The following is a 16,132-nucleotide window of genomic DNA, read 5'->3' on the forward strand; positions in this document are numbered from 1 at the left end:
TACCGCCCGCACACCAGAATATAAAAATATTTTCCGGCACACATAGCGGACGCGTAACAAAAATGAAATTACCACAAGGGCCATGCAGTAGCCAGGCAGTAAATCAAAATTGACGCACGTTGGGTGCGTGTAGGCACCTAAGCGGCATAGTAAAAGAGCCCCATAGTGAAGCTAAAGAAACCTAAGCAAAAGCAGATTATCTGAGTCTCCCTGTAAAGACCTGAGCTGAACAAATCTTCCAGACTCATAAGACTCCCACTGCACTTCAACTGAAAGCCTCCAGCCCTTGGGCTAATCAAGAGTTCTCCCTGGAGACAAATATGGTCAAGAAGCTCATTCCTCTCTGGATTTAACTTTAGCCTATTAACACTATAACAGCTTACAATAGGCTCCAAGCATAAATCAAGGGCCCAATATTCAAAAGAGCTTAACTAGGCAGAGGACGATCTTGCCCGGTTAAACCCCACTGAATTGGCCATCCACCAGTATTCAGTGGCACTTAAGTGGGTAGTGCAGATGAATATTGTCTGTGACTGCTGAGGCACTGTCTGGTTAGGGCCTAGTGGTCAAAGGGGAGCTTGGGTGATATTCAGGGTGATATTTAGGGTGATATTCAGTCTGCTAACTGATTAAATAAGCAGATAAAGTTAAGACATCAAAAAGGCTGACCGAAATGTATCTACTGAGCTAACCGGGCCCCAGTCTGAATATCGGCCGCTGTGTGGTTAACTTCCAGGTTAGGGCATGGGCTGAGAACCTAGTGAGCTGGGTTCAATTCCCGCTGCCGTTTCTTATGACCCTGGGAAAGTCACTTAACCCTCCATTGTCCCAGGTACAAAAAAAATTGATTCTGAGCCACTAGGGACAGAAAAAGTGCCAGCATATAATATATGTAAACTGCTTTGGTTGTACTCTCAGGAAGGAGGTTTATCAAATCCATGACCCTCCTTGATCGTACTTGCCCAGATATTCAATGCAAGAGCCTAGCTGTCAGCAGCTTGAAAATCACTGAATTCCATGGGCTGAATATTGGGTTCTCAGGTTACAAATATCGATATACTGGTATCTGCCCGCCTGTACCAACAACTGAATATCATTAGTGAATAAATGACAAGAAATTCCAAAATGCCTCCGCCAATATCATCAGATGCTAAAACATATTAAAAAGTAGAGTGAGAAAGGACAGCACCCTAGAGTAGACCACATAATAATCCAATTGACTCAACACATTCCTATTTCAGGCTCTTTTTAAATGGTTTACCAGTCAAAATACAAAAATAAAAGAATGCAGCCAATGGCAAGCTTACCTCGAATCCCTACATCAGCTAAATGTTGCAGCAAAACAGCATGGCCATTAGTATCAAAGACAGCTGACAGGTTCAGGTCTACCAACAAGGAGTTCTAGCCCCCATCATCTGCCACCAACTTAAAGATCCATTTTGTATAGGGTATATGGAAGGCAAGTTTGATGTTGACATTGGGACACCTAGACTTTATGTTGTCTTTCTGATTATTTCTGCTGAACATAGACCCTTTTGCAAAATATGTGCAAGTTCATCTACAGAAATCTACATATAATGTTTTTAAAAAGTGTCAGGAGGGGCAGAATCATGACTTCCAGTGAAATGGCCACCTAAACTTAGCTTTCCCATCTCATTGGGCCAACCGTCTCGTCTCAGGGTTGACTCACTGCTTCAACCAGGTCTAAGCTGCATGAGAGCATGTGCTTTATGTCTTGGAACAAAGCAAATTAAATTGAAAACATTTATGTGATGGTTAGCATCTTTAAAAAAGTGAAACAAGATCCACTACTTCTGCCAAAATGGCGGCTGTCAGAGATATCTCCTCTTGTATGATTGTCCTATGATTACTGGCGTTCCTTTCATCGCTTATATTTTTTTGTTGCTGTTGTACACTGCCCTGTGATATTTGTAGGAAGGGCAGTATAGCAAATTGAAATAAACCATATACAGGAGGCCCTGGAGTCCATCTTATTAGAACTGTATAATATTAAAAATATGCTGCATGACAGGACAATTTACAGGCTTTTAAGTCTGAAATTTCTGTCTTGACTAGTCAATTCTAGTCCTTTACTGTTACTGGGAGCATTCAGTCAACTACAGTTACCAATAATGTCTCTGAACAATGATCTGGAAACAATTGTGTTGACCAATATCTAATACATCGTAGCAATTTAAAAACTCCTGCAGCTGAATCTTCACTATCATTTCTACAAGTTTTGCAAAAAAAAGATGAAATAATCATTTATAAAGCTTCCCTGGCATATACATGCAGAAAAGTAGGGCATTCAGAAAACATAGCCTCTACTTCTATGCAGTATAAGTAGTCATTCCAAGGAGGAGGAGAATGGCTGGGGGGAAGAGGAGGGGCAGGAACTTATGTGTGTAGTTAATAAAACAAACCAAAAACCAAGGCAGGTACAACTCCGCAGAAAAGACATAGTCAAACAAAAAACAGCGAAGTGGACAATGGGTGGCAGGAGGTCTTTATTCACAATAAAAGGGACCCAACACGGACCATGTTTTGGCTCTAAGACCTGCATCAGGGGTCAACTTGTATCTGGAATATAGACAAAACAGTCCTTAAATCATGTGACGTCAAGTTCATAATGACAATCCAGTCTTTAAAAAGACTTTGGTAAAGTTAATAGCTTCAAAATCAAGACATTGCGTACTTGCTGAGGGTATTAAACACGCAGCAAACTTTCTTGTGGCAAACTCTTGACTGTAGTTAATAAAATACGCACACATGCAATGGATACTAGTAGCATTTCCATGCATAAATTTATACAGGCCTCAGAGCAGGTACAACTTTGTATAGGATCTTCCCCATTGACTACTTTATTAAGGCTTATAGGTGCAACTCTCAAAGATATCAATTGGCAAATGTCTAATCACTTTTTAAAGTTGCAGGTTAACACTTAGGGGTTCTTTTACAAAGATGCGCTGAAAAATGGCTTGCGGTAGTGTAGGCACGGGTTTTGGGCGCACTGATCCATTTTTCAGTGCGCCTGTAAAAAAGGCCTTTTTGCTGAAAATGGACGTGTGGCAAAATCAAACTTGCTGCGCATCCATTTTGGGTCTGCAACCTTATTCCTAGCCATTGACATAGCGATAAAGTCTCATGCGGTAACTGGGTGATAATGACCTACGCGCGTCAAATGCCACTTAGCACGTGCACGATACGCGCGTCTGAAAATGTTCCATATCAGACGCGTGCCAAAAATGAAATTACCGCAAGAGCCACGTGGTAGTTGGGTGTTAACTCCATTTTGGTGCACATTGGGCGCGCATAAGACGCTTACGCGGCTTAATAAAAGGACCCCTTACTGTTCCCATAGCATATATATAATACCTGTATTCAGATAACTTTAACCAGTCTCATGTAGAGGTATTGGACCATCAGAAATGATATTCCCTAAATTATTGTTGGAAATTCATCACTTTATGTCCTCATCAGTCCAAATACTGTTTTTGAAAAAAATATCTTAAATCACTTTTTGATACAAATATCTATTTTACATCTTTAATACTTTTTGTTAAACTTTTCTTTCCTATTAAAATGAAATTCATTTATCTTCTTGCATCTTAGGGGATTATGTGCCAACACGAATTCATGTTTCACCTCTAGCTGTTTCAAGACTCTGTCCCCTTTCTGCATAGACGCCACCTTTAACTTCACTCAATTAAGTTTATAAACTAGGCAGAATTCTCCAAATTCTATAAATGGCGCCTTAAGTTGTACGTACTAATTTGGACACATGGCCAAATTGCACATATAACTTAATTGATTAACAAGCCAATCAGTGCTGATAATTGATACTTTACAACCAATTAGCAGCACGTGGAGGGGGCATTTTCGAAAGAAATGTCCAAGTTGCGATTTGGATGTCCTTGCAAAACAGCAAAATTCAGCGGCGAGGAAACTCGTATTTTCGAAACAAGATGGATATCCATCTTTCATTTCAAAAATACCGTCAGAGACGTCCAAATCCTTAAATTTGGACATCCCTAGATTTGGACATCCCTAGATATGGATGTTTCTGACTTTCGGCAATTTTCGAAACCAAAGACGTCTATGTCAAAAACGTCCAAATGCAAGCCATTTGGGCATGGGAGGAGCCAGCATTTGTAGTGCACTGGTCCCCCTGACATGCCAGGACACCAACCGGGCACCCTAGGAGGCACTGCAGTGGACTTCATAAAATGCTCCCAGGAACATAGCTCCTTTAACTTGTGTGCTGAGTCCCCCAAACCCCACTACCCACAACTGTACACCACTACCATAGCCCTTACGGGTGAAAGGGGCATCTATATATGGGGACAGTGGGTTTGTGGTGGGTTTTGGAGAGCTCGCTGTTTCCTCCACAAATGTAGCAGGTAGGGGGGTATGGGCCTGGGTCCGCCTGTCTGAAGTGCACTGCACCCACTAAAACTGCTCCAGGGACCTGCTGTCATGGACATGAGAATGACATCTGAGGCTGGCATAGAGGCTGGTACGAAATATTTTTATAGATGTTTTTTGAGGGTGGGAGGGGGTTAGTGACCACTAGGGGAGTAACAGGAGGTCATCCCCAATTATCTCCGGTGGTCATCTGGTCATTTCGGGCACCTTTTTGTACCTTATTCGTAAAAAAAACATGTCCGGGTGAAAACATCCATGTGTTTGTCAGGGACGTCCTTGCTTTTTTCGATTATGGGTCAAAGGCATCCAAGTGTTATGCACGCCCAAGTCCTGCCTTCACTACGCCTCTGACACGCCCCCTTGAAATTTGGATGTTCATGTGGTGGACTGCAGTTGGAGACGTCCAAAATCAGGTTTCGATTATACCGATTTGGACGTCTCTGGGAGAAGGACGTCCATCTTCCATTTTATGTTGAAAGATGGACGTCCTTCTCTTTCAAAAATAAGCCTGTAAGTGGCTTTAATCAGAATTTCCATGCACAACTTTCTAGGCGCATTCTATACTGTAGTGCGGATAAATTCTAATGTGAGCAGCTGAAAAGAGGGTGTGGATATGGGAGTGGAATGGGAGAGTTGTGGGTATTAAAAAAAAAACTATGCTCCCTATTAAGGAATACACCCAATCTGCACCAAACTTAGGTGCAGACATTTAAGCCTGGTTTTATGTGGCTTAAATGGGTGCACCTAAATTTTAAGAGAAAGAATGGCGCGTGAGCATATTCAATAAACTATGCCTAACTTTAGGCATAGTTTATAGAATCATGCTAAGCGTGTGGTTTTTTTTGCACCGATTTTTAAGGTGCCATTTATAGAATTTGTCCCATCCCTGCTTTGATATCCTGCTATACAATTATCTCCACATTTACCAATGCCTATCTAATTTTTTTCTTATACATTTTATTTGCCCATAGCTATAAGATGTTATTTTTCTTTAAGATCCTAGCATATCCAAACCACATTCCAAAAATTAACAGTATATATTTCCCAAAGCGTAAGTAGTCTACTAAACCTGAAACATAGAGCTGACAATGTAGCATGTGCTTAAAGGAAAGAATTATGAACTTAAATACTTCTTTTTTTTTTTTACCTTAGCCATCACTCACTCAGTAACCTTGATTAAGTTATTTAGAGGTTCATTTTCAAAGCATATAGACTTACAAAGTTACAAAGGTTGCTCACGTAATTTTGTAAGTCTATGTGATTTGAAAATGAGCACCTCTGAGCTGAAACTAAGGACACCCTGGTTGTCAAGGTGGAAGCATTGGGTTATTGAAGAATGTGTAGTCTAGTTTTTTTTTGAGTGCGGTGAACTGCAAGACCAATGAACTCCAGAGACTCATTAGTTCACATTCTGTTCTCCAACTGACCTTTGTCAAGTCCTCGGCTTTCCCTGTTCCTCCATTTATCCAACAGTAATTCAGCAACAAAAACATTTCCCCCTTGGATGTTGCCAAACAAATAAGGCAAGAAAACTGTTTAGTATGATTTTTGAGGGTGTCTAGTATTCTAGTTATTTTATGCAGTCTAAAAATGTTCATTTGTTTTGTTTTCTGGGTCTTTTACAAGAATCTTCAGTTTGTTCGTGTTTTTTGTTGTTGTTGTTGTTGTTGTTGTTGTTGTTGTTGTTGTTCAGGAACTATATCTTTAATACTGTGCACTCAACCAAAAGAGTGCATACTTGAGAAAGGGTGGGCACTCTTTTAGGAAAGTGTACCCTATTGGGAAAGAGAGCGTATTTTCCCAACAGGGTGCACTGTTTCGGAAGAAGGGTGAATTATTTACAGCATAGGAAAAAATTATTTTAAAAATATTATTGTCACTTCAGGCAGATAGGAGTAGATTTTGTAAATGGTGCCATTTATAGAACAGCAAGTGACACCAAGATCCGTACCCAACCTTGGGCGTAAGGATTTACACCAGCTGAAACCTGGAGTAAATCATTGTGCATAAATGAGGTGCCCATCCCCAAATTTTGTAATACTGTGCGCATTTTTAGTGACCACCCCTGACCTGCCCACTCTCCTCCCAGAGTCACACACCCTTTTCAGCTGTGTGCACAACCTTATAGGCTAGCACCGTGGTTCCGAAATCCAGTCCTGGAGTCACCCCATCCAGTCAGGTTTTCAGGATATCCACAATGATTATTCATGAGAGAGATTTCCATGCATTGCCTCCACTTCATGAAAATCTATCTCATAAATATTCATTGTGGATATCAGGAAAACCTGACTGGATGGGGTGACTCCAGGATTAGGTTGGGGAACCACTGGAATAGCGCTTTGCAAGACACACACACAAACCCTAATTGTTGGCAATTAACACAAATAATTGATTGTTAGCACACAATTATTGGTACTTATTGGCGTGCTGCTCAATTAAGTTGTGCATGCAATTTGGAGCGCCATATATGAATTTGGGGGAAATTGACATGAAATGCCATGGAAAATATTGTTAAAACCAAAAACACAAACGACAGGGAAATGGAAATGATTTACCACCTTTCTGAGGTTTGTTTGTTTTTTGGCAACTACATTCAAAGCGGTTTACAAATATTCAGGTACTTATTTTTTATACCAGGGGCAATGGAGGGTTAAGTGACTTGCCCAGAGTCACAAGGAGCTGCAGTGGGAATTGAACTCAGTTCCCCAGGATCAAAGTCCACTCGCGGAAAGGAAATGACATCAGAGGAAGGCGGGACGTTGAGAGGACAGGGAAGCAAAGGACGAAGGCGAGCCTGCCTGCTTGTTGCCTTTACTGCCGCCGCCCGCCAGTTCGCTGCTGCGATTTCGGTAAATAGAGAGTGGAATGGAAGTGAGCCTATCTAGTCCACTGTAAGTAAGGAAGACATTTGATTAATCCCTGTTTCCACTCCCCCACTCAGCCGTCGCCGTTCACTCAAAACACAGCAAACAAGCCTGTGAGCTGCTGCATCCATGTTGTCGTTCTTTATTGTCAGTCCATCTGTAACAAGTAGGGGAACTGCCGGCCCTCAAGAAAAAAAGTGCTGGTACACCGTACTGGCGCGTACCGGCGCGTACCGGCACAAAAAAAGCACTGTAGTTAGCCACAAACAAGCTATTTAACTGGTCAGAGTGCATTTCTGGCAGTTAAATAACTTTGAATATAGCCTGGAGTATTATCAAATGGCTTCAATGCTCCTGGATATGTAACTGAGTCCTGCCCCCATATGAGAGGTAGAGGGGAAGGTGTTATAATGATAATAATAGAATCGTTTGAATATTAATAGTTTCAGTTAGATACACCTAAAGGCTGTGACTTTTTATCTTTATGTTCTGGTGGTTAGAGTATTTGCTTGGTACACTTTTCTCCTTGTGGGATAGATCCCCATATCAGCCACCTCTATTTAACATGTTAATGTCTTCTCCAGGATCCACTTTGGAGTATTCTGGGTACAAAGTGTATAATTATGCTGACTATTGGCAGTTAGGCACCTACATACAAGTATTCTATAACTTAAGCGGTTAATTGCTTGACACCCCCTCCAACTTGCCCATGCCCCACCCGCCCATGCCTCCCTTGAAGTTGTGCACTCTGGAATTTGAGCATACATTTATAGAAAGCAACTAAGGGCAGTTATGCAATTATAGCCTATTATTGCTCGTTAACATCAATTATCAGCTCATTATTAAAATGTGTGCAACTGACCATATTCTATCATTTGCATGTGCAAATTTGTACACTAGTTGCAAATTTGGGTGGCCTCTCTTTTGTGTGTTGATTTGGCTCGTATTTTTCATAATTTACAAGTTAAATCATACTTTGCGCACCATACAGCCACTTCCCCAGATGTTTCTATATTTCATCTGAAATCACATTGGATTCCCCCTGGACCTATGGACCCTTATATTGCCATGTTCAAAGCTTTGGTATTAAGAGGTTTGGAAGAGCTGGAATCGGGGGGGTCGAAGCTATACCAAAAGTTTTATTAATTTCACCAATTAATAAAAACAAAAGGCGTTACAGGATTTGTCCTGGGAGAAGTCCATTATTATTCGCCCAACAGACAAGGGAGGTTCTATTGTTATTCAAGATCAGGACTCCTATGTCTATGAAGTACAGCGCCAGCTATCAGACACTCGATATTATCATGAGTAAGTTGCAGTTACAAATAGGATGAGTGGTGGATGAAGCATTAACAGCTGGCTTTTTAAGTGGAATCTCGATTTTTGAAAACATTATATCCTAAGACTCCAGTGTTTTATACAGTTCCTAAGGTCTATAAAAATATTATTAGTTCTCCGGGACGTCCCTTTGTGCCGTTATGAGGTACCATCTTGGAATTTTTGACCCGGTTTTTGGACAATTTTTTACAACCATTTGTGAAGCAATCTACGTCGTATATATAAGATACCTCTCATTTTCTTAGAAACCTATCTTCTGTCACGGGAGTGTCTTCTGATTCATGGTTGGTTACTTTGTTGGTTACTTTGTACATTGAGTCATTGTATTCTAATATTCCTCAAGACCTGGCTATGGGGATAGTGGCAGAGACTTTATCCAGAAGTCCAGATTCTGGACTTTATCCAGAACAGATTCTATTTTTTTTTGATGGAATTAGCACGTTTGGTGTTGTATCATAATTATTTTGTTTTTGACTCACAGTACTTTTTACAAACTCTGGGAGATGCTATGGGCATGGCAGCTGCCCCTAGCATAGCTAACTTATACGTCAGTACATTTGAGGAACAGCATTTATATAACTCGGATTGGTTTCAACATGTTTTGATTTGGTATCATTTTACAGACAATGTATTTTTCATTTGGCAATCTACTGAACAACATCTGACACAGTTTTTGACATGGTTGAATACTGTAGATTCTCATTTGAAATTCACTATGTCGAAAAACTTAATTAATATTTCATTTTTGGACACGCGGATCTGTAAGATCAAAGGGGAGTTACACATATTTGTTTATCTCAGACCTACAGATCATAATACTTTATTACGATTTACGAGCCATCATCCACGAAGATTAAAACATTCACTACCTGCCTGTGGGTCAGTTCCTACAATTGCATAGAATTTGTACCACGGACCATGCATTTAAACAACAGGCTGTTTATTTGGCTAACAAATTGAAAAAACGGGGTTACACAGATGGTTGCATTCGACAAGCCTATAAGAGAGCATGGTGTACTCAAAGATCACTTTTGTTGTTGGATAAACCCAAAGAACAGATGGACAAATTAGTATGTGTATTGGGTTTTTCTACTTTGGCCCATCAGGTAGCTTAGTTGTAGTACAAACATTGGCAGGTTTTGACATTTCATCAAACATTTCAACAACGTCCATGTATTGCATACACGTGAGGTTGTACTTTAAGGGACAACCTGGTGCATTCGGCTCTGGATTATGATAATCAAACACCTTTTATAGGAAAGCATGGACCCTGTGACTCATGTCAATTTTGTTTGCAAACAACAGAGCTGTGTGAGTGGACCCATCCTAACACTCAGGTTAGGTATAAATTGAAACATACAACAATTTGTCAGTCCTTGTATGCAGTATATGTCATTAGTTGCCCTTGCAACGTATGTTATGATGGACGCACAACACAGAAAGTTAAAACATGCCAAACTGAACATAAAAGTCGTTTAACCACAAGAATTTAACAGCACCTCTGGTGGAACATTGCTTACAATTCCAATATGCATTTGAGGACCTATATTGGTTCATCATTGATCAAATACCAGAGGTAACTTGAGACAGAAATCGTGCTGCAATTTTAGCCCGCCGTGAACAATTCTGGATTTTTTAATTACAGACAGTAACTCCTTTAGGACAATGAAAATATAGAATGGCACTCAACAACTTAATGATGTATATATAGTATGAGACTTCTTTCAAGTTCTTCATTATACAAACAGGAAGTTTTAGACTATGATAACATATGCTTTGTATATATACATATTTTTCACTTCTTTTCTATGTTTACAGTGGGACAATTTTGATGTTGGGCTTCACATAATTTATAAGAATCTCAAGTATATTGTAAGTTACGAATGTGATATCTTTATAACTGATCGTTCTATGCTGCTCTGTGTATTTCAATAAAGTTTTTCTTTCAGTGACGTCAGACATGTAGCTACATCCGGAGTGCCCCATCGTCTTTGGAGCCTTTATAAGTACCACAGTAGTGGAGTTTCAACCAGGCTGGCAGCAGGTTTGGGAGAGACAGCCTTAACCCGAGTCCCTGAAGAAAACTGATTTGAAACACGTGGTGTTGGGTGTCTTGTTAAGTTCCAGGGGAGATTAGTCTTTCTACATGAGCAGTCGGTGTCAGGTTGTTCCAACGCGGAGCTCATAAGATAAGTAACACTTTTGAACAATGTTCTGTATATTTTGAATTCTTATTTATTATTGCAAAAGCTGACTATTATGGATTTTGTTATGGCCTGATGAGTGGTCAAGGCATATTATGGCACATTAAGCACTAATAGCATATTGTTGCACTACGTCACCAAAGAAAGAGCGGCCCAATGAATGAAGTGCTATGTCAATTGTTAGTGGTCTAGATGGACTACCACGTGGGTGTTTGAATCTCTGAGGGTGCTCCTCTCAATATATTTGTTAGATTTGTGTGCATGAGTACATTTTCCTGGTTTTTATTGAGTATCAGCTAGGAATCTTACCAGTGAAATTGAGGATTTGTTGTTTCTTGAATAATCAATTATTGGCGTTAATTGTCAACCATCTTGCTATGTGCTATTCTATAATGATCCCCATGTGAATCTTATAGCGCGCAACTCAAAAGAGGGCATAGCCATGGGAGGGGCATGGATGAGCCAGAGGTATTCACTAAAGACTTGCACAGTATTACTGAATACTAGAGTTCCGTGCCTAAATTAAACACCAGGATTTACCCCAGTTTTCAGTTGGTGCAAATCCTCGCACCCAAGGAGGGATTAATTTTTTTATAAAGTCTGTGTGAAATGTGCCTATTTCTTTCCTTTCTTTTCTTGCTGAGGAGTAGTTAAATTGTAGCTCTGTGTGATTTTCCACAAGGTAAGTTTGCTGCTGTGAAATCTTAAATAGCTGATTTGCCTGATTTGTCAGGTGATTAGCAATTTAGCACAGTTTTTGCAAACAACTTTACAAATATAAAATTCTACATATAAATGTAAGCCGGAAAAGAGAAACCCTTCCTGTACAGTTTTTGCATGAATTCTTTTGGGTTTATTTTTCCTTTGAATCCTGAAGCAAATGTCAGAGAGACTCCTGCTTTGTTTTGAGGACAGAACTTTACTAATGGAATCTAATTCTTTGTGCTGAATAAAAGCTCTTTATGTTTTAGAACCTGGTTGCTGTGTGAGTGTCTGAGCTGGAGAGTTGGAAAGCCTGGACAGGAGCAGGATCTGGATCAGGGAGAGTTTTCCTGACCTCTTCCAAGGAAAGTGTAAGAAGGAGCAGACCTGGTGATACAGGCAGTGCCACAACCTGGTGGGACATTACAAGGTTTACCAACTTGAAATGATTACAAGAATTGGAAACAGGGAGGTACATCCACTTCATCTCATCATTAAAAGTGAAAGTCTAACAAATACAGTTAACTGGTACCTAAAAATATTTTGATCGGTTGCGCTGAGCTTTCTCCCTCTCTGTGCGACAGTGTGAGGAGGAGGAGGAGGGGGCAGGCTAGCACTAGCAGAAGATGGAGGCTTGAGCCGGCTGCCACTGATGCAGTTCTGCTGCACATGGAAGCAGGGGCATAGCCAGATGGCCAATTTTGGGTGGGCCTGAGCCGAAGGTGGGTGGGCATGGAATTTGCTCCCCGCCAGGTCCCCTTCTGGTTTGCTCCTCTCTCCACCCCTCTCTACCTCTCTACCCACAAACCCCAAATATTAAATACTTAAATATTAAATACTGAAGAGTTCCTCATCCTCCTCCTCCAGCAGCCAGCACTCTTCCAAACAGCAGCTGGTAGCACTTGCCTCAAACTGAGGCTGCTGCCAGCAGGCTATGCATGCTCAGTGCTTTTGTATGTGCGAAAACTGAGCATGTGCAGAAGGGCTGGTCGCAGCGTCAGCTTAAGGCAAATGCTTCTGGCTGACATTTGGAAGAGTGCTTGCTGCCCAAGGAGAGACAATCTTCAGCTGGCAAGGTTTGGGGATCCCCACCAGCCACAGCAAGATTGTCCAAAGTGGGTGGGGCCCAGCCCACACAGGCCCACCTGTGGCTACGCCACTGCATGGAAGACAGTGACTGTGGACTTCTGGAATATTCACTCACTTGTTTCCACGCACTGTGACTGAGGACTGATGGAACTCTGGAAGATGCGCACTGCAGGCATGCAGAAACTCTGGGGTTGCAAGTGCGCAGCTGTGCATATAAAGAATCTCTCTGCTCACTGTCTCTGTCTGATTCACTGGCACTGTGCTGCTGTGCTGAGATCACCAGTCTCACCATATACATGCGCCAGTAGGCCATCCCAGGCTGCAAGCAGCATGCAGCAGAGAGGTGCATCTGCGCTGCTATAAGCAAGGAAGAAAGAGGAGAAGGAGGCAGCACTTGAAATTGTGGTAGGTGAAAGGCTACACTTCCACAGGAACTACTTCAATCCCCGTGGGAGTCTCGCAGCACTAGAGGGGATTCCCACAAACCCTGTTCCCACGTAGGTCTCTAGTCTGAGTGAAACTTCTGCTTGCTATATAGCTCTCAGATTTCTTCTGTAGCTTTAAGATACTGCTGGGCTACATAAATGGCTAGCTGTAATTATTTCATCTGGGCCTAAGGCCAGAGTGCTCTCCCTAGCTTAACATATCAGAGCTCAGGAGGCTAAAGCCAACATAACTTAATTTTAAAACTGGGCTCTCCTTTTTATATTTTCAGAATTTTCCTTCCTAAAGTTTACTCCTCCTGTTTTGGAGTTCTCACCAATTGAATTTAGGAAACTCCCATTTCCCCTTTGTATAAACTCTCCTGGCTACCAGTAATGTCATCACACTTCACTAACATAATACTACTGAAGGAGCCTGAAAGATTTTTTTATATGCATCATGCCTGTGCAACAATCCACAAGTTCCTACAATTCTGTTTGACAATTTTAAAAGAAAATCTTAATTGAGAAATGCATTTGATGTTTCAAAGCTCTGGAATGAGTTTTCTATTAGGTACCAGCTGCACCAATTTGCATGCCACTCAACACAGCACAGTTGTCCTGGAAGTCTGTGGCATCTCTCATTGGCACAATTAATCCAGCTGACTCTGTATATGAGCAATGAGTTTTCAATCAGTGACAAACTAAACACCTGACACAAATAAATACTTGCACTGACTGTAAATTATTCATATGGCAAAATTAAAATCTGTCTAGCAAGAGTGGCTTTGATGTTCCCTGGCACCAAACATATATAACAAATGACTTTTCAGTGGACTTGTTTGGGGGACAGGAGAGGGTGAAAACAATGAAAGTGAATTATGCCATACTAAACAGAAGGAGTATGTATTATTATTATTATTATTATTAACATTTATTTATATACCACTGGTACCACACGGTTTTAAGCAGTTTACAATCAAAAAAAGAAACCAAGATAATCACTTTGGAATTACACTCACAGATAAAGTAGCATCTCAAATACAAGGCAAAGACATCATACTATAAAACTAGCATTGAAAATCTCTTTTAAATTGAAAAGTCTTCACATTTTTCCTAAAAGATGGAGTATTTAAGACATAGGGCAATTTCCTTAAAAATTTTGGAGCCTGAAAAGCTACGAGATTTTCATGAAGTTTAAGGGGCTGATATTCAGAGCGTGGGAGGCAACCCAGCTAATTCCCACAGTCTGCAATGAGATCAAATATTCAGTGCCAGACCATTTCTGATGACCGTCATTGAATATCCGGCTTATCTTTGGCTAGGCCAACATTCAGTACTGGCCAGATAAGTTTAAAACGGCCAAAAATAGATGTGCTATTTTGGCAGCCCAATTTGGCCACCAAACTTAGGGGCCCTTTTACAAAGGCACGGGAGGGCTAACACACAGGTAGCATGCACCCATTTGGCACTACCGCTGGGGTAGCACAGGCACCTGGAGGAAATTTCAATTTTGGCACGTGCCGAATCTCACGGTAGAAAATAATTTTCTGTTTTCTACAGCAGGGGCATTCCCAGTGGTAACCAGCAGCGTGCCCCTGTTGGCGCATGCTGCATTGATACCACGTGGGTAGCACTTGAGCCCTTACTGATAAATCAATGGTTGGCATTAAGGTCTCAGGCTGAAAACGGACGCATGCTGGTTTTCATTTTGCCGCATGTCCATTTTCCGGCACAATAAAAAAAATCCCTTTTTTCCAGATGCGCTCAGGAAATGGACCAGTGCGCGTCCGAATCAGGCACTTACACCAGCACAGGCCACTTTTGGGTGCGCCTTAGTAAAAAGGCCCACAAATATGCTTTGTTACATACCGAATGTGCGTTCACATAATAACATGGAATAGGAATGCTCTCTCTACTAATATTAGAATTTAGCAAAAAAGTTTTTAAATTATTCCTTGGCTTAAGTTTCAGTTTTTTACTTTTCCAAATTTTAATTGACTGTTTTAAATTTGAAGTTGAAATTACTTCAGTAGATCTTGGCATGACATCCATGCAGTCAATAAGAGAACCAAATCTCAAAGACTCATCCACCTGTTGAGATAGTTGAAAAAGCAGAGAGAAAAAACCATTATATTCCCACCCACTGGCAGCAGAGGAAGACCATCCATAAAAAAAATTAAAAGATAAAGCATACAAAATCTTACTCAATGCATGATTATGATACTCATAACTAAATAATTGAATCAAACAAATCAAATGAAAAAAAGAATATAGAAGTGAAGCATTATCACGTACCTGGAACATCAGGCGTGGAGACAGAGGCTAGCACACACTTCTCTCTTCAGTTCCAGTTTGATGTGCCTACACTTTGGGCGTGCCTACACTTTGGACGCGCCTTCACTGACTTCAGACGCCTTCACTTTAACTAAGAGTTTCCTTTCTCTCTTTGCCTCAGCTACTTCTTCCTGGTATTTGGTGTGTTCCTGCTGTGATTATTCCTGTTTTGCCTGGTTTTGACTCTGTGCTTAAACCTGACCATTGCTGAATTGCTGCCTGCCCTGACCCTGTGCCTGGACCTGACTTTGCTGGATTGCTGCCTGCCCTGACCCTGTGCCTGGACCTGACTTTGCTGGATTGCTGCCTGCCCTGACCCTGTGCCTGGACCTGACTTTGCTGGATTGCTGCCTGCCCTGACTCTGTGCCTGGGCCTGACCTCTGCTGATTATTGTCTGTCTCTGTCATCTCCTGAGTCCTGCTCTTGTCCCACTTTCCAAGTCCCGCTGACCATCTGAACCCAGGGGCTCAACCGCTGGGGAATGGTGGTCACCGCAGTTGAAGCGTGGGGATTTCCGACTGCTGGTCTTCGGATGGGCAAAAGGGTTTACTCCATTCCTGGACATTGTGACAGATAGCTGAGGCCATGAGCTCATCAGATAAACCCAACCCTCCTGACCTTGCACAGATGATGCAGTAACAACAGTCTCAGCTGCATCAGTTATCGGGAGTTCTTCAAGATGTCGGTTCCAAACTCTAGGCTATCCAAGCTCAACAGCGGGCTGTACCTTCACAGGAAGCTGCATCTGTC

Source organism: Microcaecilia unicolor, chromosome 2 (genome assembly GCF_901765095.1).
Source record: "Microcaecilia unicolor chromosome 2, aMicUni1.1, whole genome shotgun sequence".
NCBI lineage: Eukaryota > Metazoa > Chordata > Amphibia > Gymnophiona > Siphonopidae > Microcaecilia > Microcaecilia unicolor.